Genomic DNA, 16369 nt, shown 5'->3' with positions numbered 1-16369 from the left:
TCCTTTTGTCTAAGCTTTGCATATAAAGTGTATTCCTGGTGTCTAGAGCCCCCGTCCATATCTTGGATACTGCAATGCTTTGATCTTTTATCTTTTTAAGTGACTTTATGCATGATATAAAGTGTATTCCTGGTGTTTAGAGCCCCCCGTCCATATCAAGCATACTGCAATACTTTGATCTTTAATCTTTTTAAGTGACTTTATGCATGATATAAAGTGTATTTCTGGTGTCTAGAGCCCCCGTCCATATCTTGCATACTGCAATACTTTGATCTTTTACCTTTTTAAGTGACTTTATGCATGATATAAAGTGTATTCCTGGTGTCTAGAGCCCCCGTCCATATCTTGCATACTGCAATACTTTGATCTTTTATCTTTTTAAGTGACTTTATGCATGATATAAAGTGTATTCCTGGTGTCTATAGACCCCGTCCATATCTTGCATACTGCAATACTTTGATCTTTTACCTTTTTAAGTGACTTTATGCATGATATAAAGTGTATTCCTGGTGTCTAGAGCGCCACGTCCATATCTTGCATACTGCAATACTTTGATCTTTTATCTTTTTAAGTGACTTTATGCATGATTTGAAGTGTATTCCTGGTGTCTAGAGCACTTCCTGTCCATATTTTGCATACTGCAATACTTTGATCTTTTATCTTTTTAAGTGACTTTATGCATGATATAAAGTGTATTCCTGGTGTCTAGAGCCCCCGTCCATATCTTGCATACTGCAATACTTTGATCTTTTATCTTTTTAAGTGACTTTATGCATGATATAAAGTGTATTCCTGGTGTCTAGAGCCCACGTCCATATCTTGCATACTGCAATACTTAGATCTTTTACCTTTTTAAGTGACTTTATGCATGATATAAAGTGTATTCCTGGTGTCTAGAGCCCCCATCCATATCTTGCATACTGCAATACTTTGATCTTTTACCTTTTTAAGTGACTTTATGCATGATATAAAGTGTATTCCTGGTGTCTAGAGCCCCCCGTCCATATCTTGCATACTGCAATACTTTGATCTTTTACCTTTTTAAGTGACTTTATGCATGATATAAAGTGTATTCCTGGTGTCTAGAGCCCCCGTCCATATCTTGCATACTGCAATACTTTGATCTTTTATCTTTTTAAGTGACTTTATGCATGATATAAAGTGTATTCCAGGTGTCTAGAGTCCCCCGTCCATATCTTGCATACTGCAATACTTTGATGTTTTACCTTTTTAAGTGACTTTATGCATGATATAAAGTGTATTCCTGGTGTCTAGAGCGCCACGTCCATATCTTGCATACTGCAATACTTTTATCTTTTACCTTTTTAAGTGACTTTATGCATGATATAAAGTGTATTCCTGGTGTCTAGAGCCCTCCCACCACGTCCATATCTTGCATACTGCAATACTTTTATCTTTTACCTTTTTAAGTGACTTTATGCATGATATAAAGTGTATTCCTGGTGTCTAGAGCCCCCGTCCATATTTTGCATGCTGCAATACTATGATCGTTTATCTTTTTAAGTGACTTTATGCATGATATCAAGTGTATTCCTGGTGTCTAGAGCCCTCCCACCACGTCCATATCTTGCATACTGCAATACTTTGATCTTTTACCTTTTTAAGTGACTTTATGCATGATATAAAGTGTATTCCTGGTGTCTAGAGCCCCCGTCCATATCTTGCATACTGCAATACTTTGATCTTTTACCTTTTTAAGTGACTTTATGCATGATATAAAGTGTATTCCTGGTGTCTAGAGCCCCCGTCCATATCTTGCATACTGCAATACTTTGATCTTTTACCTTTTTAAGTGACTTTATGCATGATATAAAGTGTATTCCTGGTGTCTAGAGCCCCCCGTCCATATCTTGCATACTGCAATACTTTGATCTTTTACCTTTTTAAGTGACTTTATGCATGATATAAAGTGTATTCCTGGTGTCTAGAGCCCCCCGTCCATATCTTGCATACTGCAATACTTTGATCTTTTATCTTTTTAAGTGACTTTATGCATGATATAAAGTGTATTCCTGGTGTCTAGAGCCCCCGTCCATATCTTGCATACTGCAATACTTTGATCTTTTATCTTTTTAAGTGACTTTATGCATGATATAAAGTGTATTCCTGGTGTCTAGAGCCCCCGTCCATATCTTGCATACTGCAATACTTTGATCTTTTACCTTTTTAAGTGACTTTATGCATGATATAAAGTGTATTCCTGGTGTCTAGAGCCCCCCGTCCATATCTTGCATACTGCAATACTTTGATCTTTTACCTTTTTAAGTGACTTTATGCATGATATAAAGTGTATTCCTGGTGTCTAGAGCCCCCCGTCCATATCTTGCATACTGCAATACTTTGATCTTTATCTTTTTAAGTGACTTTATACATGATATAAAGTGTATTCCTGGTGTCTAGAGCCCCGTCCATATCTTGCATACTGCAATACTTTGATCTTTTATCTTTTTAAGTGACTTTAAGCATGATATAAAGTGTATTCCAGGTGTCTAGAGACCCCCCCCGTCCATATCTTGCATACTGCAATACTTTGATCTTTTACTTTTTTAAGTGACTTTATGCATGATATAAAGTGTATTCCTGGTGTTTAGAGCCCCCCCCATCCATATCTTGCATACTGCAATACTTTGATCTTTTATGTTTTTAGGTGACTTTATGCATGATATAAAGTGTATTCCTGGTGTCTAGAGCCCCCCGTCCATATCTTGGATACTGCAATACTTTGATCTTTTACCTTTTTAAGTGACTTTATGCATGATATAAAGTGTATTCCTGGTGTCTAGAGCCCCCGTCCATATCTTGCATACTGCAATACTTTGATCTTTTATCTTTTTAAGTGACTTTATGCATGATATAAAGTGTATTCCTGGTGTCTAGAGCCCCCCGTCCATATCTTGCATACTGCAATACTTTGATCTTTTACCTTTTTAAGTGACTTTATGCATGATATAAAGTGTATTCCTGGTGTCTAGAGCCCCCGTCCATATCTTGCATACTGCAATACTTTGATCTTTTAAATTTTTAAGTGACTTTATGCATGATATAAAGTGTATTCCTGGTGTCTAGAGCCCCCCGTCCATATCTTGCATACTGCAATACTTTGATCTTTTACCTTTTTAAGTGACTTTATGCATGATATAAAGTGTATTCCTGGTGTCTAGAGCCCCCGTCCATATCTTGCATACTGCAATACTTTGATCTTTTACCTTTTTAAGTGACTTTATGCATGATATAAAGTGTATTCCTGGTGTCTAGAGCCCCCGTCCATATCTTGCATACTGCAATACTTTGATCTTTTACCTTTTTAAGTGACTTTATGCATGATATAAAGTGTATTCCTGGTGTCTAGAGCCCCCCGTCCATATCTTGCATACTGCAATACTTTGATCTTTTATCTTTTTAAGTGACTTTATTCATGATATAAAGTGTATTCCTGGTGTCTAGAGCGCCACGTCCATATCTTGCATACAGCAATACTTTGATCTTTTTTTCTTTTAAGTGAATTTATGCATGATATAAAGTGTATTGCTGGTGTCTAGAGCCCCCCGTCCATATCTTGCATACTGCAATACTTTGACCTTTTACCTCTTTAACTGACTTTATGCATGAATATAAAGTGTATTCCTAGTCTCTAGAGCCCCCAATCCATATTTTGCATACTGCAATAATTTGACCTTTTTCATTTTAAGTGACTTTATGCATGATATAAAGTGTATTCCTGTTGTCTAGAGCCCTCCCACCACGTCCATAGCTTGCATACTGCAATACTTTGATCTTTTACCATTTTAAGTGACTTTATGCATGATATAAAGTGTATTCCTGGTGTCTAGAGCCCCCCGTCCATATCTTGCATACTGCAATACTTTGATCTTTTACCTTTTTAAGTGACTTTATGCATGATATATAGTGTATTCCTGGTGTCTAGAGCCACCAGATCATATCTTGCATACTGCAATACTTTGATCTTTTATCTTTTTAAGTGACTTTATGCATGATATAAAGTGTATTCCTGGTGTCTAGAGCCCCCGTCCATATCTTGCATACTGCAATACTTTGATCTTTTACCTTTTTAAGTGACTTTATGCATGATATAAAGTGTATTCCTGGTGTCTAGTGCCCCCCGTCCATATCTTGCATACTGCAATACTTTGATCTTTTACCTTTTTAAGTGACTTTATGCATGATATAAAGTGTATTGCTGGTGTCTAGAGCCCTCAGTCCATATCTTGCATACTGCAATACTTTGATCTTTTATCTTTTTAAGTGACTTTATGCATGATATAAAGTGTATTCCTGGTGTCTAGAGCCCCCGTCCATATCTTGCATACTGCAATAATTTGATCTTTTACCTTTGTAAGTGACTTTATGCATGATATAAAGTGTATTCCTGGTGTCTAGAGCCCCCCGTCCATATTTTGCATACTGCAATACTTTGATATTTTATCTTTTTAACTGACTTTATGCATGATATAAAGTGTATTCCTGGTGTCTAGAGCCCCCTGTCCATATCTTGCATACTGCAATACTTTGATCTTTTATCTTTTTAAGTGACTTTATGCATGATATAAAGTGTATTCCTGGTGTCTAGAGCCCCCGTCCATATCTTGCATACTGCAATACTTTGATCTTTTACCTTTTTAAGTGACTTTATGCATGATATAAAGTGTATTCCTGGTGTCTAGAGCCCCCGTCCATATCTTGCATACTGCAATACTTTGATCTTTTACCTTTTTAAGTGACTTTATGCATGATATAAAGTGTATTCCTGGTGTCTAGAGCCCACGTCCATATCTTGCATACTGCAATACTTTGATCTTTTACCTTTTTAAGTGACTTTATGCATGATATAAAGTGTATTCCTGGTGTCTAGAGCCCCCCGTCCATATCTTGCATACTGCAATACTTTGATCTTTTACCTTTTTAAGTGACTTTATGCATGATATAAAGTGTATTCCTGGTGTCTAGAGCCCCCCGTCCATATCTTGCATACTGCAATACTTTGATCTTTTACCTTTTTAAGTGACTTTATGCATGATATAAAGTGTATTCCTGGTGTCTAGAGCCCCCCCGTCCATATTTTGCATACTGCAATACTTTGATCTTTTGCCTTTTTAAGTGACTTTATGCATGATATAAAGTGTACTCCTTGTGTCTAGAGCTCCACGTCCATATCTTGCATACTGCAATACTTTGATCTTTTATCTTTTTGAGTGAATTTACGCATTATATAAAGTGTATTCCTGGTGTCTAGAGCCCTTCCTGTCCATATTTTGCATACTGCAATACTTTGATCTTTTATCTTTTTAAGTGACTTTATGAATGATATAAAGTGTATTCCTGGCGTCTAGAGCCCACCGTCCATATCTTGCTTACTGCAATACTTTGATCTTTTACCTTTTTAAGTGAGTTTATGCATGATATATAGTGTATTCCTGGTGTCTAGAGCCCCCCGTCCATATACTGCATACTGCAATACTTTGATCTTTTTTTCTTTTTAAGTGACTTTATGCATGATATAAAGTGTATTGCTGGTGTCTAGAGACCCCCCGTCCATATCTTGCATACTGAAATACTTTGATCTTTTATCTTTTTAAGTGACTTTATGCATGATATAAAGTGTATTCCTGGTGTCTAGAGCCCCCGTCCATATCTTGCATACTGCAATACTTTGATCTTTTACCTTTTTAAGTGACTTTATGCATGATATAAAGTGTATTCCTGGTGTCTAGAGCCCCCCGTCCATATCTTGCATACTGCAATACTTTGATCTTTTATCTTTTTAAGTGACTTTATGCATGATATAAAGTGTATTCCTGGTGTCTATAGCGCCCCCCGTCCATATCTTGCATACTGCAATACTTTGATCTTTTATCTTTTTAAGTGACTTTATGCATGATATAAAGTGTATTCCTGGTGTCTAGAGCCCCCCGTCCATATCTTGCATACTGCAATACTTTGATCTTTTATCTTTTTAAGTGACTTTATGCATGATATAAAGTGTATTCCTGGTGTCTAGAGCCCCCGTCCATATCTTGCATACTGCAATACTTTGATCTTTTATCTTTTTAAGTGACTTTATGCATGATATAAAGTGTATTCCTGGTGTCTAGAGCCCACGTCCATATCTTGCATACTGCAATACTTTGATCTTTTACCTTTTAAGTGACTTTATGCATGATATAAAGTGTATTTCTGGTGTCTAGAGCCCCCCCCGTCCGTATCTTGCATACTGCAATACTTTGATCTTTTACCTTTTAAGTGACTTTATGCATGATGTAAAGTGTATTTCTGGTGTCTAGAGCCCCCCGTCCGTATCTTGCATACTGCAATACTTTGATCTTTTACCTTTTTAAGTGACTTTATGCATGATACAAAGTGTATTCCTGGTGTCTAGAGCCCCCGTCCATATCTTGCATACTGCAATACTTTGATCTTTTATCTTTTTAAGTGACTTTATGCATGATATAAAGTGTATTCCTGGTGTCTAGAGCCCACGTCCATATCTTGCATACTGCAATACTTAGATCTTTTACTTTTTTAAGTGACTTTATGCATGATATAAAGTGTATTCCTGGTGTCTAGAGCCCACGTCCATATCTTGCATACTGCAATACTTAGATCTTTTACCTTTTTAAGTGACTTTATGCATGATATAAAGTGTATTCCTGGTGTCTAGAGCCCCCCCATCCATATCTTGCATACTGCAATACTTTGATCTTTTACCTTTTTAAGTGACTTTATGCATGATATAAAGTGTATTCCTGGTGTCTAGAGCCCCCGTCCATATCTTGCATACTGCAATACTTTGATCTTTTACCTTTTTAAGTGACTTTATGCATGATATAAAGTGTATTCCTGGTGTCTAGAGCTCCAAATCCATATCTTGCATACTGCAATACTTTGATCTTTTACCTTTTTAAGTGACTTTATGCATGATATAAAGTGTATTCCTGGTGTCTAGAGCCCCCGTCCATATCTTGCATACTGCAATACTTTGATCTTTTATCTTTTTAAGTGACTTTATGCATGATATAAAGTGTATTCCTGGTGTCTAGAGCCCCCCGTCCATATCTTGCATACTGCAATACTTTGATCTTTTACCTTTGTAAGTGACTTTATGCATGATATAAAGTGTATTGCTGGTGTCTAGTGCCCTCCCACCACGTCCATATTTTGCATACTGCAATAATTTGACCTTTTACCTTTTAAGTGACTTTATGCATGATATCAAGTGTATTCCTGGTGTCTAGAGCCCTCCCACCACGTCCATATCTTGCATACTGCAATACTTTGATCTTTTACCTTTTTAAGTGACTTTATGCATGATATAAAGTGTATTCCTGGTGTCTAGAGCCCCCGTCCATATCTTGCATACTGCAATACTTTGATCTTTTATCTTTTTAAGTGACTTTATGCATGATATAAAGTGTATTCCTGGTGTCTAGTGCCCCCCGTCCTTATCATGCATACTGCAATACTTTGATCTTTTACCTTTTTAAGTGACTTTATGCATGATATAAAGTGTATTCCTGGTGTCTAGAGCCCCCGTCCATATCTTGCATACTGCAATACTTTGATCTTTTACCTTTTTAAGTGACTTTATGCATGATATAAAGTGTATTCCTGGTGTCTAGAGCCCCCGTCCATATCTTGCATACTGCAATACTTTGATCTTTTACCTTTTTAAGTGACTTTATGCATGATATAAAGTGTATTCCTGGTGTCTAGAGCCCCCGTCCATATCTTGCATACTGCAATACTTTGATCTTTTATCTTTTTAAGTGACTTTATGCATGATATAAAGTGTATTCCTGGTGTCTAGAGCCCCCGTCCATATCTTGCATACTGCAATACTTTGATCTTTTATCTTTTTAAGTGACTTTATGCATGATATAAAGTGTATTCCTGGTGTCTAGAGCCCCCCGTCCATATCTTGCATACTGCAATACTTTGATCTTTTACCTTTTTAAGTGACTTTATGCATGATATAAAGTGTATTCCTGGTGTCTAGAGCCCCCGTCCATATCTTGCATACTGCAATACTTTGATCTTTTACCTTTTTAAGTGACTTTATGCATGATATAAAGTGTATTCCTGGTGTCTAGAGCCCCCGTCCATATCTTGCATACTGCAATACTTTGATCTTTTACCTTTGTAAGTGACTTTATGCATGATATAAAGTGTATTCCTGGTGTCTAGAGCCCCCGTCCATATTTTGCATACTGCAATACTTTGATCTTTTATCTTTTTAAGTGACTTTATGCATGATATAAAGTGTATTCCTGGTGTCTAGAGCCCCCGTCCATATCTTGCATACTGCAATACTTTGATCTTTTATCTTTTTAAGTGACTTTATGCATGATATAAAGTGTATTCCTGGTGTCTAGAGCCCCCGTCCATATCTTGCATACTGCAATACTTTGATCTTTTACCTTTTTAAGTGACTTTATGCATGATATAAAGTGTATTCCTGGTGTCTAGAGCCCCCGTCCATATCTTGCATACTGCAATACTTTGATCTTTTATCTTTTTAAGTGACTTTATGCATGATATAAAGTGTATTCCTGGTGTCTAGAGCCCACGTCCATATCTTGCATACTGCAATACTTTGATCTTTTATCTTTTTAAGTGACTTTATGCATGATATAAAGTGTATTCCTGGTGTCTAGAGCCCCCGTCCATATCTTGCATACTGCAATACTTTGATCTTTTACCTTTTTAAGTGACTTTATGCATGATATAAAGTGTATTCCTGGTGTCTAGAGCCCCCCGTCCATATCTTGCATACTGCAATACTTTGATCTTTTATCTTTTTAAGTGACTTTATGCATGATATAAAGTGTATTCCTGGTGTCTAGAGCCCCCGTCCATATCTTGCATACTGCAATACTTTGATCTTTTACCTTTTTAAGTGACTTTATGCATGATATAAAGTGTATTCCTGGTGTCTAGAGCCCCGTCCATATCTTGCATACTGCAATACTTTGATCTTTTATCTTTTTAAGTGACTTTATGCATGATATAAAGTGTATTCCTGGTGTCTAGAGCCCACGTCCATATCTTGCATACTGCAATACTTTGATCTTTTATCTTTTTAAGTGACTTTATGCATGATATAAAGTGTATTCCTGGTGTCTAGAGCCCCCCGTCCATATCTTGCATACTGCAATACTTTGATCTTTTACCTTTTTAAGTGACTTTATGCATGATATAAAGTGTATTCCTGGTGTCTAGAGCCCTCCCACCACGTCCATATCTTGCATACTGCAATACTTTGATCTTTTACCTTTTTAAGTGACTTTATGCATGATATAAAGTGTATTCCTGGTGTCTAGAGCCCCGTCCATATCTTGCATACTGCAATACTTTGATCTTTTATCTTTTTAAGTGACTTTATGCATGATATAAAGTGTATTCCTGGTGTCTAGAGCCCCCCGTCCATATCTTGCATACTGCAATACTTTGATCTTTTACCTTTTTAAGTGACTTTATGCATGATATAAAGTGTATTCCTGGTGTCTAGAGCCCCCGTCCATATCTTGCATACTGCAATACTTTGATCTTTTACCTTTTTAAGTGACTTTATGCATGATATAAAGTGTATTCCTGGTGTCTAGAGCTCCAGATCCATATCTTGCATACTGCAATACTTTGATCTTTTATCTTTTTAAGTGACTTTATGCATGATATAAAGTGTATTCCTGGTGTCTAGAGCCCACGTCCATATCTTGCATACTGCAATACTTAGATCTTTTACCTTTTAAGTGACTTTATGCATGATATAAAGTGTATTCCTGGTGTCTAGAGCCCCCCGTCCATATCTTGCATACTGCAATACTTTGATCTTTTTCCTTTTTTAGTGACTTTATGCATGATATAAAGTGTATTCCTGGTGTCTAGAGCCCCCGTCCATATCTTGCATACTGCAATACTTTGATCTTTTACCTTTTTAAGTGACTTTATGCATGATATAAAGTGTATTCCTGGTGTCTAGAGCCCCCCGTCCATATCTTGCATACTGCAATACTTTGATCTTTTACCTTTTTAAGTGACTTTATGCATGATATAAAGTGTATTCCTGGTGTCTAGAGCCCCCCGTCCATATCTTGCATACTGCAATACTTTGATCTTTTACCTTTGTAAGTGACTTTATGCATGATATAAAGTGTATTCCTGGTGTCTAGAGCCCACGTCCATATCTTGCATACTGCAATACTTTGATCTTTTATCTTTTTAAGTGACTTTATGCATGATATAAAGTGTATTCCTGGTGTCTAGAGCCCCCGTCCATATCTTGCATACTGCAATACTTTGATCTTTTACCTTTTTAAGTGACTTTATGCATGATATAAAGTGTATTCCTGGTGTCTAGAGCCCCCCGTCCATATCTTGCATACTGCAATACTTTGATCTTTTATCTTTTTAAGTGACTTTATGCATGATATAAAGTGTATTCCTGGTGTCTAGAGCCCTCCCACCACGTCCATATCTTGCATACTGCAATACTTTGATCTTTTACCTTTTTAAGTGACTTTATGCATGATATAAAGTGTATTCCTGGTGTCTAGAGCCCCCCGTCCATATCTTGCATACTGCAATACTTTGATCTTTTACCTTTTTAAGTGACTTTATGCATGATATAAAGTGTATTCCTGGTGTCTAGAGCTCAAATCCATATCTTGCATACTGCAATACTTTGATCTTTTATCTTTTTAAGTGACTTTATGCATGATATAAAGTGTATTCCTGGTGTCTAGAGCCCCGTCCATATTTTGCATACTGCAATACTTTGATCTTTTATCTTTTTAAGTGACTTTATGCATGATATAAAGTGTATTCCTGGTGTCTAGAGCCCCCCGTCCATATCTTGCATACTGCAATACTTTGATCTTTTATCTTTTTAAGTGACTTTATGCATGATATAAAGTGTATTCCTGGTGTCTAGAGCCCTCCCACCACGTCCATATCTTGCATACTGCAATACTTTGATCTTTTACCTTTTTAAGTGACTTTATGCATGATATAAAGTGTATTCCTGGTGTCTAGAGCCCCCCGTCCATATCTTGCATACTGCAATACTTTGATCTTTTACCTTTTTAAGTGACTTTATGCATGATATAAAGTGTATTCCTGGTGTCTAGAGCCCCCGTCCATATCTTGCATACTGCAATACTTTGATCTTTTATCTTTTTAAGTGACTTTATGCATGATATAAAGTGTATTCCTGGTGTCTAGAGCCCCCGTCCATATCTTGCATACTGCAATACTTTGATCTTTTACCTTTTTAAGTGACTTTATGCATGATATAAAGTGTATTCCTGGTGTCTAGAGCCCCCGTCCATATCTTGCATACTGCAATACTTTGATCATTTATCTTTTTAAGTGACTTTATGCATGATATCAAGTGTATTCCTGGTGTCTAGAGCCCTCCCACCACGTCCATATCTTGCATACTGCAATACTTTGATCTTTTACCTTTTTAAGTGACTTTATGCATGATATAAAGTGTATTCCTGGTGTCTAGAGCCCCCGTCCATATTTTGCATACTGCAATACTTTGATCTTTTACCTTTTTAAGTGACTTTATGCATGATATAAAGTGTATTCCTGGTGTCTAGAGCCCCCGTCCATATCTTGCATACTGCAATACTTTGATCTTTTATCTTTTTAAGTGACTTTATGCATGATATAAAGTGTATTCCTGGTGTCTAGAGCCCCCCGTCCATATCTTGCATACTGCAATACTTTGATCTTTTATCTTTTTAAGTGACTTTATGCATGATATAAAGTGTATTCCTGGTGTCTAGAGCCCCCCGTCCATATCTTGCATACTGCAATACTTTGATCTTTTACCTTTTTAAGTGACTTTATGCATGATATAAAGTGTATTCCTGGTGTCTAGAGCTCCAAATCCATATCTTGCATACTGCAATACTTTGATCTTTTACCTTTTAAGTGACTTTATGCATGATATAAAGTGTATTCCTGGTGTCTAGAGCCCCCGTCCATATCTTGCATACTGCAATACTTTGATCTTTTACCTTTTTAAGTGACTTTATGCATGATATAAAGTGTATTCCTGGTGTCTAGAGCCCCCGTCCATATCTTGCATACTGCAATACTTTGATCTTTTACTTTTTAAGTGACTTTATGCATGATATAAAGTGTATTCCTGGTGTCTAGAGCCCCCCGTCCATATCTTGCATACTGCAATACTTTGATCTTTTATCTTTTTAAGTGACTTTATGCATGATATAAAGTGTATTCCTGGTGTCTAGAGCCCTCCCACCACGTCCATATCTTGCATACTGCAATACTTTGATCTTTTACCTTTTTAAGTGACTTTATGCATGATATAAAGTGTATTCCTGGTGTCTAGAGCCCCCGTCCATATCTTGCATACTGCAATACTTTGATCTTTTACCTTTTTAAGTGACTTTATGCATGATATAAAGTGTATTCCTGGTGTCTAGAGCCCCCCGTCCATATCTTGCATACTGCAATACTTTGATCTTTTACCTCTTTAAGTGACTTTATGCATGATATAAAGTGTATTCCTAGTCTCTAGAGCCCCCCGTCCATATTTTGCATACTGCAATAATTTGACCTTTTTCCTTTTAAGTGACTTTATGCATGATATAAAGTGTATTCCTGGTGTCTACAGCTCCAAATCCATAGCTTGCATACTGCAATACTTTGATCTTTTACCTTTTTAAGTGACTTTATTCATGATATAAAGTGTATTCCTGGTGTCTAGAGCCCCCCGTCCATATCTTGCATACTGCAATACTTTGATCTTTTACCTCTTTAAGTGACTTTATGCATGATATAAAGTGTATTCCTAGTCTCTAGAGCCCCCCCGTCCATATTTTGTATACTGCAATAATTTGACCTTTTTCCTTTTAAGTGACTTTATGCATGATATAAAGTGTATTCCTGTTGTCTAGAGCCCCCCGTCCATATCTTGCATACTGCAATACTTTGATCTTTTACCTTTGTAAGTGACTTTATGCATGATATAAAGTGTATTCCTGGTGTCTAGAGCCCCCGTCCATATTTTGCATACTGCAATACTTTGATCTTTTACCTTTTTAAGTGACTTTATGCATGATATAAAGTGTATTCCTGGTGTCTAGAGCACCCTGTCCATAATTTGCATACTGCAATAATTTGACCTTTTTCCTTTTTAAGTGACTTTATGCATGATATAAAGTGTATTCCTGGTGTCTAGAGCCCCCCGTCCATATCTTGCATACTGCAATACTTTGATCTTTTTTCTTTTTAAGTGACTTTATGCATGATATAAAGTGTATTCCTGGTGTCTAGAGCCCCCCGTCCATATCTTGCATACTGCAATACTTTGATCTTTTATCTTTTTAAGTGACTTTATGCATGATATAAAGTGTATTCCTGGTGTCTAGAGCCCCCGTCCATATCTTGCATACTGCAATACTTTGATCTTTTATCTTTTTAAGTGACTTTATGCATGATATAAAGTGTATTCCTGGTCATACTGCAATACTTTGATCTTTTATCTTTTTAAGTGACTTTATGCATGATATAAAGTGTATTCCTGGTGTCTAGAGCCCCCGTCCATATCTTACATACTGCAATACTTTGATCTTTTACCTCTTTAAGTGACTTTATGCATGATATAAAGTGTATTCCTGGTGTCTAGAGCCCCCCGTCCATATCTTGCATACTGCAATACTTTGATCTTTTATCTTTTTAAGTGACTTTATGCATGATATAAAGTGTATTCCTGGTGTCTAGAGCCCCCGTCCATATTTTGCATACTGCAATACTTTGATCTTTTACCTTTTAAGTGACTTTATGCATGATATAAAGTGTATTCCTGGTGTCTAGAGCCCCCCGTCCATATCTTGCATACTGCAATACTTTGATCTTTTATCTTTTTGAGTGACTTTATGCATGATATAAAGTGTATTCCTGGTGTCTAGAGCCCCCGTCCATATCTTGCATACTGCAATACTTTGATCTTTTACCTTTTTAAGTGACTTTATGCATGATATAAAGTGTATTCCTGGTGTCTAGAGCCCCCGTCCATATCTTGCATACTGCAATACTTTGATCTTTTACCTTTTAAGTGCCTTTATCCCTGATATAAGGTGTATCCCTGTTGTTTAGTGCCCACCCTCGTCCATATCTTGCATACTGCAATACTTTGATCTTTTATCTTTTTAAGTGACTTTATGCATGATATAAAGTGTATTCCTGGTGTCTAGAGCCCTCCCACCACGTCCATATCTTGCATACTGCAATACTTTGATCTTTTACCTTTTTAAGTGACTTTATGCATGATATAAAGTGTATTCCTGGTGTCTAGAGCCCCCGTCCATATCTTGCATACTGCAATACTTTGATCTTTTATCTTTTTAAGTGACTTTATGCATGATATAAAGTGTATTCCTGGTGTCTAGAGCCCCCGTCCATATCTTGCATACTGCAATACTTTGATCTTTTACCTTTTTAAGTGACTTTATGCATGATACAAAGTGTATTCCTGGTGTCTAGAGCCCCCGTCCATATCTTGCATACTGCAATACTTTGATCTTTTACCTTTTTAAGTGACTTTATGCATGATATAAAGTGTATTCCTGGTGTCTAGAGCCCCCCGTCCATATCTTGCATACTGCAATACTTTGATCTTTTATCTTTTTAAGTGACTTTATGCATGATATAAAGTGTATTCCTGGTGTCTAGAGCCCCCCCCCCCCGTCCATATCTTGCATACTGCAATACTTTGATCTTTTACCTCTTTAAGTGACTTTATGCATGATATAAAGTGTATTCCTAGTCTCTAGCGCCCCCCGTCCATATTTTGCATACTGCAATAATTTGACCTTTTTCCTTTTAAATGACTTTATGCATGATATAAAGTGTATTCCTGGTGTCTACAGACCCCATCCATATCTTGCGTACTGCAATACTTTGATCTTTAACTTTTTAAGTGACTTTATTCATGATATAAAGTGTATTCCTGGTGTCTAGAGCCCCCCGTCCATATTTTGCATACTGCAATACTTTGATCTTTTATCTTTTTAAGTGACTTTATGCATGATATAAAGTATATTCCTGTTGTCTAGAGCCCCCGTCCATATTTTGCATACTGCAATACTTAGATCTTTTATCTTTTTAAGTGACTTTATGCATGATATAAAGTATATTCCTGTTGTCTAGAGCCCCCCGTCCATATCTTGCATACTGCAATACTTTGATCTTTTACCTTTTTAAGTGACTTTATGCATGATATAAAGTGTATTCCTGGTGTCTAGAGCCCCCGTCCATATTTTGCATACTGCAATACTTTGGTCTTTTATCTTTTTAAGTGAATTTATGCATGATATAACGTGTATTCCTGGTGTCTAGAGCCACGTCCATATCTTGCATACTGCAATACTTTGATCTTTTACCTTTTTAAGTGACTTTATGCATGATATAAAGTGTACTCCTTGTGTCTAGAGCTCCACGTCCATATCTTGCATACTGCAATACTTTGATCTTTTATCTTTTTAATTGACTTTATGCATGATATCAAGTGTATTCCAGGTGTCGATAGCCCTCCCACCACGTTCATATCTTGCATACTGCAATACTTTGATCTTTTATCTTTTTAAGTGACTTTATGCATGATATAAAGTGTATTCCTGGTGTCTAGAGCCCCCCGTCCATATCTTGCATACTGCAATACTTTGATCTTTTACCTTTTAAGTGACTTTATGCATGATATAAAGTGTATTCCTGGTGTCTAGAGCCCCCCGTCCATATCTTGCATACTGCAATACTTTGATCTTTTACCTTTTAAGTGACTTTATGCATGATATAAAGTGTATTCCTGGTGTCTAGAGCCCCCCGTCCATATCTTGCATACTGCAATACTTTGATCTTTTACCTTTTTAAGTGACTTTATGCATGATATAAAGTGTATTCCTGGTGTCTAGAGCCCCCGTCCATATCTTGCATACTGCAATACTTTGATCTTTTATCTTTTTAAGTGACTTTATGCATGATATAAAGTGTATTCCTGGTGTCTAGAGCCCCCCCGTCCATATTTTGCATACTGCAATACTTTGATCTTTTATCTTTTTAAGTGACTTTATGCATGATATAAAGTGTATTCCTGGTGTCTAGAGTCCCCCGTCCATATCTTGCATACTGCAATACTTTGATCTTTTATCTTTTTAAGTGACTTTATGCATGATATAAAGTGTATTCCTGGTGTCTAGAGCCCCCGTCCATATCTTGCATACTGCAATACTTTGATCTTTTATCTTTTTAAGTGACTTTATGCATGATATAAAGTGTATTCCTGGTGTCTAGAGCCCAC

The sequence above is a fragment of the Protopterus annectens genome, chromosome 11.part0 (genome assembly GCF_019279795.1).
Source record: "Protopterus annectens isolate FY-2018-M chromosome 11.part0, PAN1.0, whole genome shotgun sequence".
NCBI classification, from domain to species: Eukaryota; Metazoa; Chordata; order Ceratodontiformes; family Protopteridae; genus Protopterus; species Protopterus annectens.
Note: the sequence above shows the minus strand (reverse complement) of the source record.